A 13,133-nucleotide genomic window follows, 5' to 3' on the forward strand; every position below is an offset into this window, starting at 1 on the left:
ATAGAAAGAACACATCATGGCGCAAAAAATGACACCTCACACAGCCCCATAGACCAAGGGATAAAAGCGTTATAAGCCTGGGAATGGAGCGGTTTTAAGTGACATATATTTGTTGACAATGGTTTGAATTTTTTACAGGCCATCAGATACAATATAAGTTATACATGTTATATATCGTTGTAATTGTAACAACTTGAGGAACGTGCATAACAAGTCAGTTTTACCCCAGGGCGAATGGCGTAAAAACACATTTCCCCCAAATAAACAAAATGCGTTTTTTTTTTTCAATTTCACCACACATTTATTTTTTTCCTGGTTTCGCAGTGTACTTTATGCAAAAATTCAGCCTGTCATTGCAAAGTACAATTAGTGACGCAAAAAATAAGGGCTCATGTGGGTCTCTAGGTGGAAAAATGCAAGTGCTATGGCCTTTAAAGCACAAGGAGGAAAAAACGAAAACGCAAAAATCGAAATTGGCTGTCTTTAAGGGGTTAATCTACTCCTGGTTTTGGTTGCAATACTGTCTGAAATATACTGACTGAAATATATGTAGTGTGAACGTTGCCTTAGGCTATGTTCACACTGCGTATGAATCTGTCCGTAGTGCGAACCGCAAATATACGCACGTAGTTTTAAAGTTGATGCGTTCGCTTGAAAGTATACAATATACGCCTGCACAGTGCACACTACGTATGAGCTTACGGCCTGATCGTATACGGCGCTGTGAAAAATGAACAAGACCATTGTTTGAGGATGGAAATGTTGAAACTCACGGCCGTGGATTCCATGCGGTCCCGTACGAAGTACTTATTTCAGCCAAATTGAACTTGATTTTTCGATCCAAAAGGTTCTGTGTGGTTTACTGGGCTGGGCGAAGATTTCAAAGTAAATGACCTGCCTCAGATCGCTTCGAAACAAGCTAGGGAAGCAGAACTGTACTACGGGCGTATGTTCGCGGTGCGTACGCATCCGGCCACATGTCGATTTTTCCCCCGCCCATACTTTCAGCCGCACACGCACGGCGGCGTAAGAACTGCGGACGGAATTGTACGCAGTGTGAACATAGCCATAAAGTGTATATCAACAATATATTTCATTTAAAGCAAGTTTGCCATATACATTCATTTTTCGCCATATACATTTTTATTTTTTTTTGCTATCATGCTGTAAAACAAAGCTATTAGTCTTGTGCTGGTTGAAAAAAAGAGACTAAACACATGAAGTCCCGGCCAGTACAGAGAGTCACAGCTCAATGTGTCCATCAATCACATGACTGCCTTATTTGAGTGTGCAGTTGATCTGGAAAACACTGGACTTGCTGTGTTAAGTCTGAAAAAAATAGTCAAAACATAGGAAGTGGTTTCCATGATAACAAAACAAAACAATAAATGTAAATTGCAAACTTAATAATTTCCCATCTACAGTTGATTTAGCAGCAGCAGCAGCCCTACCACATGTGCACATGCGCACCAGTAGCCTTTTCTCTCCAATTCATTACACTGGAACGAGGAAGTGAGGGAGAGCCAAAGACCAGAGCTGACGGCGATTGCGGCCAGCGGGAAATTCAAACAGAGGATGGTAAGTATGAAATGATAATTTTATTATTTGTTCACACATTGTTTTATATTCACTCAAAATTACAGAAGTATTTTGCTAATATTTTAGGCCATGTTCACATGGCGTAAGAGACCAGACGGGATGATCCTTTCAGAGACAGGCTGGTCTCTTACGCCATGTGAACATGGCCTAAAATATTAGCAAAATACTTCTGTACTGCAGTACCGGCCGGATGATCTATCTGTGCGGCCGGAGCCGCTCACTTCGTAGTGTGCACTGACATGGTTTTCTACAGCTGTCAGTTGTTTGCGGTGCCGCTAGGGGTCCTGGCCGGAGCGTATACTATGTGTATACGCTTCAGCCGGGATCCCATAGACACCCGGCCAGCGTATTTTCTCGTATTAACTACAGTCGTTGTTGCAATCGGCAATAACGGGCGTAGAAATACGAAAAAATACATTGTGTGAACATAGCCTTACTCTGTCTGTGAACCAAGTCTAATATTCTAAATCAGCGGTTCCCAACCGGGGTGCCGCGGCACACTGGGGTGCAGGAGAACCCGCCAGGGGTGCCGCGGGATCCCGGTAGAAATGCGACACTGTCCCTTTAATATCCCTAGAAGCTGCGGCCGCGCAGCTTCTAGGGATATACCGATCGGTTTGATGTTCCGCCCGCTCACACAGTGAGCAGGCAGAACATTCAATTGAGCAGAATGTAGGAGCAGGACCTGTCAGCGTCCTGCTCCAACATTCACTCCCATAGGCCGCCGGCACTTCATGCCAGCAGCTTATGGGACTCCGGGACGTGACCTCTGCGGCAGGCGTCGTGATGTGACGTCATCACATCTGCCGGAGGTCCCGTCCCCACAGCTCACAAGATGGAGCCCGAAGAGAAGAACAGCAGCCACACAGCCCGGATTAGGTGAGCAGGATGTTTGTTTTTTTATGTATAGGTGGGGGCACAGCATGCAGGGGCCATTTATACTGAGGGGGCAGCATGGGGGAGAGGCAGAGCAGGGAGAGGGCACAGCATGGGCATTATTATTATATGGGGGTACAGCATGGGCATTATTACTATATGGGGGTACAGCATGAGCATTATTACTATATGGGGGGTACAGCATAGGTATTATTACTACAGTATATGGGGGGTACAGCATGGGTATTATTACTATATGGGGGTGCACAGCATGGGTATTATTACTATATTGGGGGCACAGCATGGGCATTATTACTATATGGGTAATACAGCAGGAAGCATTATTACTATACTGAGGGGCACAGCATGGGCATTATTACTATATTGAGGGCAAAGCATGGGCATTATTACTATATGGGGAATACAGCAGGAGGCATTATTACTATACTGAGGGGCACAGCATGGGCATTATTACTATATTGAGGGCAAAGCATGGGCATTATTACTATATGGGGGGTACAGCAGGAGGCATGAATGCTATATTGAGGGCACAGCATGGGCAGTTTGGGAGCCTATAGGAGGGAGAAAGGGAAGCAAGTTGCTAGAAATGTGCAGAACCTAATATGTTTGTCTGGCAGGTTCTGAAGAGATGAAACGTAGCTGCAAGAAGTCGTCACGGAGGTCTGGACCAGATGGAGAGAAAATGGAGAGTAACATCTCGGATCAAAGAAGACGTCACCTGTGAGTCCCTGAATGGCGGTTTTTATATTGTGTAGAACATTATTTGGTAGGGGTGCCCCAAACTACATTTTTTTTCTAAGGGGTGCCCCAAGGTGAAAAAGGTTGGGAAGCACTGTTCTAAATCATAAGGGTTGTTGCCATCAATACATTAACTACTCTAGACTTTAAAGATATTAAAGGGGTTATCCAGCACTACAAAAACATGGCCTCTTTCTTCCAGAGACAGCACCCCTCTTGTCTCCAGTTTGGGGTGGGGATTTGTAACTCAGTTCCATTAAAGTGAATGGAGCTTAAAGGACAACTCCGGCGAAAAAATTTTTGGGCTTATTTAACACACATTACAAAGTTATATAACTTTGTAATGTGGTTAAATACCCGGTCTGGCCCCCTTCCCCCACTTTCCGACCCCCGACCCCCCACCCCGGAAGTTAAAGAATATATACATTACCTATTACGGTCGTCACGGTCCTCTTCTCTGGTGTCGGGTGATGTCAGAGCCGGGGGGCGGTCCAGGTCTTCTTCCTCCTCGGCGTCTTCATTGAGAGTGAATGGGAGAGAAAAGGCTGCTGGTGCACATGCGCACCAGAAGCCTTTTCATTGGCTGGAGCGCATCACATGGCTTCCAGCTTGCTCAGCCCTGATTGGCTGAGCTTGCTGGAAGCCATGTGATGCGCTCCAGCCAATGAAAAGGCTGCCGGTGCGCAAGCGCGCTGGCAGCCTTTTCTCTCTCATGGACCCGGAAGAAGGAGACATCGCTGGACGGCGGACGCAGGTGACGGTGAGGCGGACGGCGGGCGAATGGAGTGGCGATCGTCACCGGAGGGATGGAGAGTATGGTGTCTGTGTGTGTCTGTGTTTTTTTTTTTTGGGGGGGTCCCGCCGGAGTTGTCCTTTAATTACAATTCACACCTGAACTGGAGACAAGAGTGGGGCTGTCTCTGGAAAAAAGTGGCCGTGTTTTTGTAGTGCAGGATAACCTCTTTAACCCCTTAAGGACCGGGCCTGACATGACCTTAACCCCTTAAGGACGGGGCTCATTTTCGTTTTTGCGTTTTCGGTTTTTCCTTCTTGTGTTTAAAAGGCCATAGCACTTGCATTTTTCCACCTAGAAACCCACATGAGCCCTTATTTTTTGCGTCACTAATTGTACTTTGCAATGACAGGCTGAATTTTTGCATTTGGTACACTACGAAACCAGAAAAAAATTCAAAGTGTGGTGAAATTGAAAAAAAAAACCTGGGGTAAAACTGACTTGTTATGCATGTTCCTCACGTCGTTACGATTAAAACGATATACAACATGTATAACTTATATTGTATCTGATGGCCTATAAAAAATTCAAACCATTGTTAACAAATATATGTTCCTTAAAATCGCTCCATTCCTAGGCTTATAACGCTTTTATTCTTGGGTCTATGGGGCTGTGTCAGGTGTCATTTTTTGCGCCATGATGTGTTCTTTCTATCGGTACCTTGATTGCGCATATACGACTTTTTGATCGCTTTTTATTACATTTTTTCGGGATTTGATGCAACCAAAAATGCGCAATTTTGCACTTTGGGATTTTTTTGCACTGACGCCGTTTACCGTGCGAGATCAGGAATGTGATTAATTAATAGTTCGGGGGATTACGCACGCGGCGATACCAAACATGTTTATTTATTTATTTGTTTACTTTTATTTAAAACCTGGGAAAAGGAGGGTGATTCAGACTTTTATTAGGGGAGGGGGATTTTTACTATAAACAACACTTTTTTTTTTTTTTTACACTTATACTAGAAGCCCCCCTAGGGGACTTCTAGTATATATACTTTGATCTCTCATTGAGATCTTTGCTGTATAGATATACAGCAAAGATCAATGAGATAGGCACTCGTTTACTTCCGTCTGCTGCAGCCGAAAGTAAACGAGTGCGGAGCCAGGGACGGCGACAACGTCCCGGAGGAGCGATCTCCCCCACTAGACACCAGGGAAAGGTAATCCTCTGTTATCTGCTTTCTGCTGCCGGCTAACTCCCTCCTTCCTCCTCCCCCCTCCCCTCTCCCTAGAACAGACAGGGGACGTCTCCTGCAACAAGTCACAATTTTCAGATTTTTCAGAGTGGATGAAAAAGAGGAAGGAGGGGGGGACCTGGGAAAAGGCTTTTTACATGCAGATAATGGCAGATTTGGCTAATAAACCCAATTACAAAGTTTCTTCAAATCGCCTGGACTATTGATTTCTGAAAAAAAAAAAAATACGACAGTGACTCTTTAAGGACCGGGCCAATTGTCACTTTTGCGTTTTAGTTTTTTCCTCCTCGCCTTCTAAAACCCATAACACTTTTATTTTTCCACCTACAGGGCCATGTGAGGGCTTGTTTTTTCAGGAACAGGTGTACGTTGTAATGGTATCTTTCAATCTGCCATAAAATTAATGACGGAACCCCCAAAATATCATTTATGGGGTGAATTTGGGTCAAAAAATTTGATTCCGCAAATTTTAGGGGGGTTCCATGTTTACGTAATCCACTTTACAGTAAAATTGGCATTTTTTTTCTTTATTCTATAGGTCGGTCTGAACACAGCGATATGCATGTTTTCTAGGTTTTCTAACGTTGTACTATTTTTATTTGCAGTAAGACTTTTTTTTGCAAATAGGTTTATTTAAAATGGCCCTATTGTGACCCTTAAAGCACTTTTTTTCACCTATGGCGGATAATTTTTTGCTCCAAGATCTCTAGTTTTTATTAGTAACATTTTTTTTCTAGATCAGACGTATTGATCACTTTTTAATGATTTTTTTATACATAAAAAGTAATTTAAAAAAAGTATTCTCTTAGTTTTTTTAACGCTTTTTGTTCACGCCACTCACCGTGCAGGAATAACATTGTTTTATTTTAATAGATCGGACAATTACGCATGCTATAGTATATTACATGTTAATTAAAGGGGTTTGCCATAAAGGGGTTGGCAGCAATAGTAAAATTGCTCAGTGTACAGTATTAGTAAGTGTACTCACTGTATATACTGACAGCGGCTCCCTGTGTACCTCATAGAGCTAATATCAGACTCCCCTCCTCCAGGCTGGGCTGCCCTGCTCTGTGGTGTTTTAGTCCATAAGATTGCTGACATGGAGAAGCATGTGACCAGGCCCCGCCCCCCAGTGTCCACCACTGAGCCTGTATATGTCTATGGAGGACACAGTGGACAGTGCCTGGTCACATGCTCCTCCATGTCAGCCATTTTATGGACAAAAACAAAACAGAGCAGAGCAGCCCAGCCTGGAGGAGAGGGTCTGATTTTAGCTCTATGAGGTACACAGGGAGCTGCTGTCAGTATATACAGTGAGCACACTTACTAATACTTTGTACTGACCTATTTTACTATAAAGTGGCCAACCCATTTAAGTTTATTATTTTATGTGTTTTATGTATAAAATGGGAAGGGGGGTGATTTTTAATTTTATTGAGGGAGGGGCTTTAGGACCTTTTTTTAAAACTTTTATAGATTTTTTTTTACACTTTCAGGCTGGGTTCACACACTGTATACTTCAGGCAGTATTTGGTCCTCAAGTCAGGTCCTCATAGCAACCAAAACCAGGAGTGGATTGAAAACACAGAAAGGCTCTGTTCACACAATGTTGAAATTGAGTGGATGGCCGTCATATAACGGTAAATAACTGCCATCATTTCAATATAACAGCCGTTGTTTTAAAATAACAGCAAAAATTTGCCATTAAATGACGGCCATCCACTCAATTACAACATTATGTGAACATAGCCTTTCTGTGTTTTCAATCCACTCCTGGTTTTGGTTGCTATACAGCCTCACAAATACAGCCTCAAATATACATAGTGTGAACCCAGCCTTATAGTCCCATTAGGGGACTTTTACTTACATACATTAGATTAAATACACTAATCACTGCAAGTGTAATCTGCGATCTTCTGATAGAGCCTGTCTGTGGCCTGTGGCAGACTCTACCAGAAGATCGGACTGCACGGAGGTGAGCAGCAGACCTCCAGCAGTCAGGCAGTGCGATCGGGACCCCCACAAACACGCTGTGGGGATCCCGATTGGTAAGTGACCGGAGATGCTTCGGTCACTTACACTTAAACGCCCGCCATTTAGGGTGAGGGCCTGGCTGCAGATAGCAGACGGTCCTCACTGGCTATGGAGCGAGCTCAGCTTGTGAGCCCGCTCTATAGCCCTGGACCGCGGCAGCCCTCCTGCCCTAAGGCCCAGGCAGCGGTGGTGTAAATGTACGCCCGCTGTCCTTAAGGGGTTAATGATAACTTTTCCACTATTTTACACTAGAGTCGTTAACTATTTGGCTGTTTTTTATTACATTACATTTTGGACAAACACTTTCATGTATGTCTCCTTTAACCCCTTAAGAGCTCATGATGTACCTGGTACATCATGGTGTCCCTAAGGAGGAACAGAGAGGGCTCACATGTGATTGCAGACAAGGACTATGGCCCTCAATTAACCAATTAAATGCTGTTGTCAAAATTGACAGCAGCATTTAAAGGGCGTCTACATTTTCCTCTTCTGTGTCTTCTGTATAGGGTGCATCAGCATGTAGCAATCAATTGTAGATGGGATCGATCAATGCAGTACCTATGTACTGCATTGATTTCTATGAGCAATCATGGTATTATTCATAAAATTTCCATGTAGGACTGCAAATAAATGTAATTTTTTAAAAATATGAAACAATCCTATCAAATAATAAAAGTTAACCCCCCCCCCCCACTTTCCAATTTCTCAAATAAAAAATAGTAAACATATTTTGTATTGCTTTGTGCAGAATTGCCCAAACTATTAAATTCTCAGGGTAGAGGCCCAGCTGCTAGATTCAACTGGACACCGCGGAATGGAAGCAGAGGCATATTTCCCTTGCATCTCCTTCCTCTAATGTACATAGCCCTCAGTTAACTTTGTAAATAGTAGAGGAAATGACTGGAATTTCTATTACATCCTCACCTACAATGAAAAAGTCCATTGGAAAACCTCATTTTTTTTCCATTAAGGAGATGATGCCTTCTTAGTGTATGTAGATTGGCTTCCCTCCAAAAAGAAAGAAAGATGTCCCTATAGTGCAGGGATGGAGGAACCTTCGGCCCTCCAGCTGTTGCATAGCTACAATTCCCATCATGACCGGAATTATAGTTCTGCAACAACAGCTCATACAAACAGTAAGGCCCTATTCACACGATCCGTGCCATGATCCGGAGGAGGATGTCGGAATGGATCCCCTATCTGTGCAGCCCCCCCCCCCCCAATGTGCACTCTTGTCATCGCATCTGACTACTCACCTACTGCCCCCCCCCCCCCCGGCTGGCTTACATTCACGGACCACTCTGCCGGGAGAAGAAGGCAGCATAGTCCACACCACTTCTGTTGAACATGTAAGCCGGCCAGCTTGGGGAAGTAGGTGAGTAGTCAGATGCGCTGACAGGAGAGCACATTATGTGCTCCTGTGATCTCTGCTGGGGGGGGGACCTGTGCCGCATTCTGCACTAGGACATGTCTTTTTTTTTTAAGTGAGGGTTGCGGCCAATTTTACAAGATGTGTGAATGCAGCCTAAGTGTGCATAATAATAGGAAAAACATCCCTTGCTTGCCATGTAAAAAACATAGGAAGCTTTTATGGGTTCTCTGGACATAGAAAAAAAAAAGCCAAAAAATTTTTCTAAATTCACGTAACAAAACACCTACAAAGCAAAAAAAAAAAAAAAAACTCTTAAAAAACGCCTATGCATTCTAATGTAAATTTCAAAAGAATGTGCTTTTCTGGTCTTTTTTTTTTTTTTTTGCCCCGTAAACCTGTACGTAAACTGTAGGGCACACTATCTAGGTGAAAGTTCAGCTTTAATTTTTTCCTACTGATCTGGTGAAATAGAAGCTGCACGATGATTGGTGTGTGGGCAGCAAAGACTTTTTTAAGACAGGCGTGATGAATTTTCCCCGAACTCCCTAAGGTTGTGATGCTGACCTATAAACATGGGGCTGTTATGGTGCTTATAGTCACTAGGTCTTAAAGGGGTAGTCCACCCAAAAATTTTTTCTTTCAAATCAACTGCTACCATGAAGTGCCAGAGATTTGTAATTTACTTCTATTAAAAAATCTCAAGCCTTCCAGTACTTATCAGCTGCTGTATGCCCAACAGGAAGTTGTATTATTTCCAGTCTGGAGAGCAGGAGAGGTTTTCTATGGGGATTTGCTCCTGCTTTGGACAGTTCCTGACATGGACAGAGGAGGCAACAGAGAGCGCTGTGTCAGACTGGAGAGAATACACCACTTCCTGCTGGACACACAGCAGCTGATAAGTACTGGAAGACTTAAGATTTTTTAATAGAAGTGAATTACAAATCTCTGGCACTTTATGGCACCAGTTGATTTGAAAGAAATTTTTTTTTGGTGGACTACCCCTTTAACGTCATAGTTATGAACCATGGTAAATATGCTGAAAATGAAAGACAGCAATCTTCCCGAGTGGGTTTGTTACGCAGGACTGACCATTCTCAGCTTCTGGCTGTGACCTTACCACCTGGCAGAACATACTATTTATTTAATTTAGAGAATGATGGGAAAGTTACACATGGATGAGATGTTTACAGATGGGGACTGCCTTTTCATTTGTCCTCATCAAGGATTTGCCTAGGTGTGAACTAGGACCATGTGTTTCCCATGGAAGGCAGAGGAGTCAATGTCAGTTCCGGCTGTTCCTCTTCACAGAGGAGACACCTTGGTACAAGTGGAATTAAAGAGAGTTGTCTACTTTTTATTGTTTTTCTTAGCTGTAGAAAATAAAATCATTTAGTTTCCTTATATACTGTACTTGTGCAAAAGTTTTAGGCAGGTGTGCAAAATGCTGCAAAGTAGGATTCCTTTCGTCAGGGAGAAATCTGATTGGCTCTACATTTTTATTCTGCAGCAGGACAACGACCCCAAACATTTAGCCGGAATTATCTTTAAAGAAGAACACAATGTCATTGAAGTGATGATATGGCCCCCAACATCATCCAGTCTGTCGGGTATTACATAATGAGACAGAAGAATATGAGCAGCGACATCCACAGAAGATCTGGGGTTAGTTCTCCCAGATTATATGGAACGATCTCCCTGGCGAGATCCTTCAAAAACTGTATGCGAGTATATCTAGAAGAACCGATGCTGTTCTGAAAGCAAAGTGTAGTCACACCAAATACTTTTGTGATTTAGAATATTTTCTGTTCATTTACCTTGCATTATGTTAATTGATTTTAAAAAAAACTATTAAAGGGGTACTCTGGCACTTTCAAAGAATTAGAAAGTGGAAAAAAGTGGGGAAAAAATTAGCAAAACTTCTGCACAAGGCTCTCTTGTTTGTATCTCTTTAAAAAAAAAAACATGATTATCTGCAGCATAGGCCAGTTGTTGGATGCACTAAAACAGCGCACAGCATTTGTAGCAATATCAAACCAATGACCAAGATGTTGACTGAAGATCATAGAGCCAAAGAAGCTTTAAGTTCATTGCTTGTTCTTGCTGGCTATAGACTTAAAGGGATATTCCACAGAAAGAAAAACTGTTTTCAAAGCACCTGGTGCCAGAATGTTTTACAGATTTGTTAATTACTGTTTAAAAAATTCTAGCCCTCCAGCTGCTGTATGCCCTGGAGGACAGGTGTCAGGCTTGCCCCACAGCTGTCGCAAAACTACAATTCACATCATGCCTAAAAGGCCAAAGCTTTGGCTGCCCAGGCATGATGGACATTATAGTTCTGGAACAGCTGGGCAGCTGCAATCATAACACCCTAGAGTGAGGGTCCTATTACACGGAGCGATTTTTAACAATTAATGACTAACAATAAACGATCGCAAACAAGATTGTTTATTGGTAACCTGAAATCGTTCACCATATAACACAGAACGATAACCGTTAGATACGATCGTTACTACAATCGTTATTGCGATCGTTACTATGACCGTTTATGGCTTCTGATCCCAGCAAAACAATGGACAATGTGCAATTACACTGAACGATTAATGAAAAAAATGCGGAACTTAAGCGAACAAATTTGGAATTACAGCGAACTATTAGCGAACGATTAACAATAATTTTAGGTTCAGATCTAAATCAATGATCAACGACATACGAACGATTTTTCGATCGTTGCCTGCAATTACACAGAATGATCATCGTTTTAATTCGAACAATATAACGATTTTTCCCACGATAATCGTCCCATGTAATAGGGCCCTAAGTAATGTTGTTCTTTCCAAAACAACACAGTGCTCTCTGCTGTCACCTCTGTCCATGTCAGGATGCAAATCCTTCTCCTGGTCTGGACTTTCCTTACATGGACAGAGGGGGCAGCAGACAGCACCGTATTGTTTAGGAAAGAACTACACAACTTTCTCTGGGTTGTACAGCAGATGATAAGTACTGGAATGCTTGATTTTCAAAATAGAGGTAAATTACAAATCTATGTAACTTTATGGCACCAAGCGATTTGAAAATATTTTTCTTTGGAATAATCCAATAACTCCTAGTTATTTAAATTTTGCGGAAGGACTGGATATGGATTCATATGGCTCCCAATAGATTGTGTGGCATGTACCACCAAAATTCTAAAGGAAGGAAATGGCTAATTTGGTTCTGCTTTGTTCTACAAAAGTACCTCTGGAGTCATGCTCAACTAGAAAAAACCTTCCTACCAAATTCCAAAGGGAAAAGTGTGATGTTTCCCTGAAAATAAGAACGTGTCTTATATTAATTTATGCCTAAAAACTATAGGGGACATTTATCAAGGGGTTTGCGCCTAATTTTTGGTAAATAATTGCATTTTTCACCCATTTTTGGTCTAAGTTCTATTTATGAACCAGTATTCGACAGGTGAATATTTTTAGATGCAGCTTTTTTTTAATCTGCCTGTTTTAAGTATTCACCCAAAAGTTCGCATAATCCAGGATTAGCGCCCACTTTTTAAATCTCCCTCTTGTTAAATGTCCTTAGTAAATGTCCCTCTATATCTTATTTTCGGTCTTTGTCTAATTTCTCTCCCCCCAGCCGGAGGGAGAGAAATAAGACATCCCCCCGGAATACTTTCTTGCAGGAGCACATCAGCAGCGGGGGACGTGCTGGTGGGTCGAGCGGCAGTGTACAGCGGTGTGCGTTGGGACGTGCGGAGGACATGGGGGCTATGGACCAGTTTATTCGGCTGTGAAGGTCCATGAGGGGGATTAGGTGAGTCCTTGGTGGCGTCGGGTGGCCTTACCTTTGAGGGGCACTTTACTTTCTTTACTTTCGAGGGGTGCCCTAGTTTAGTTTAGGAGGTGCCTTAGTTTCGGGGAGGTGGGATGCCGTACTTTAGGCTAATTGGTAGGGTAGTTGGGGTGTCTTATTTTAGGAGGTTGTTTTATTTTCGGGGAAATGCGTTAGACATTTGTGAAGAAGTCTGCCTTCCTCAACCTTCTGCTTCATATTATGTTGCCTTCTTTGTAAAATTCCTATGTTACTCTCATGTGTCCTCCAGCCTGGCCATTCAAATTTAAAGGAGTAAGGATTCCTCTTCAATGTGCCCCTGGCGTACGCCATAGAGCAAACCACCCAGTTGGCGCAAAAATCTGTGCCTTTCTGGTGGCGTATGGTAGGCGGGCGGGGGATAGACTTTTAAAATAGTTTTCAAGAACAAAATATTTTGAAATGGTTACCAAAACCTGAACACCATTTTCTTTCAATAACCATACCATGGTATGGATGTGGTGCTGTGTGGCAGCCATTATTGCTATGATGCTGAGATGCAGTGGATCAGTGTATAGTGTGTGGATGCGCAGCAAAGTCTCTCCGTTTTTATCTTCATAGAATTAAAAGAAAACTCTTTTGACCAAGTTATTTAAGTGGTTTTATAGTAAACACCTAAACAAACTGATAATATGTATATA

The 13,133-nt window shown here is 42.6% G+C and overlaps 1 long non-coding RNA gene across 1 annotated transcript; it reads left to right on the plus strand.

Annotated features, from left to right (window-relative positions):
* Positions 1 to 6,438: 6,438 nt before the first annotated feature.
* On the plus strand, positions 6,439 to 10,501 carry LOC138798716 (uncharacterized). Its single transcript, XR_011364144.1, has 2 exons — positions 6,439 to 6,511; positions 10,142 to 10,501. It is a non-coding gene; the product is annotated as an uncharacterized lncRNA (long non-coding RNA).
* Positions 10,502 to 13,133: the final 2,632 nt, after the last annotated feature.

Source organism: Dendropsophus ebraccatus, chromosome 8, assembly GCF_027789765.1.
Source record: "Dendropsophus ebraccatus isolate aDenEbr1 chromosome 8, aDenEbr1.pat, whole genome shotgun sequence".
NCBI classification, from domain to species: domain Eukaryota; kingdom Metazoa; phylum Chordata; class Amphibia; order Anura; family Hylidae; genus Dendropsophus; species Dendropsophus ebraccatus.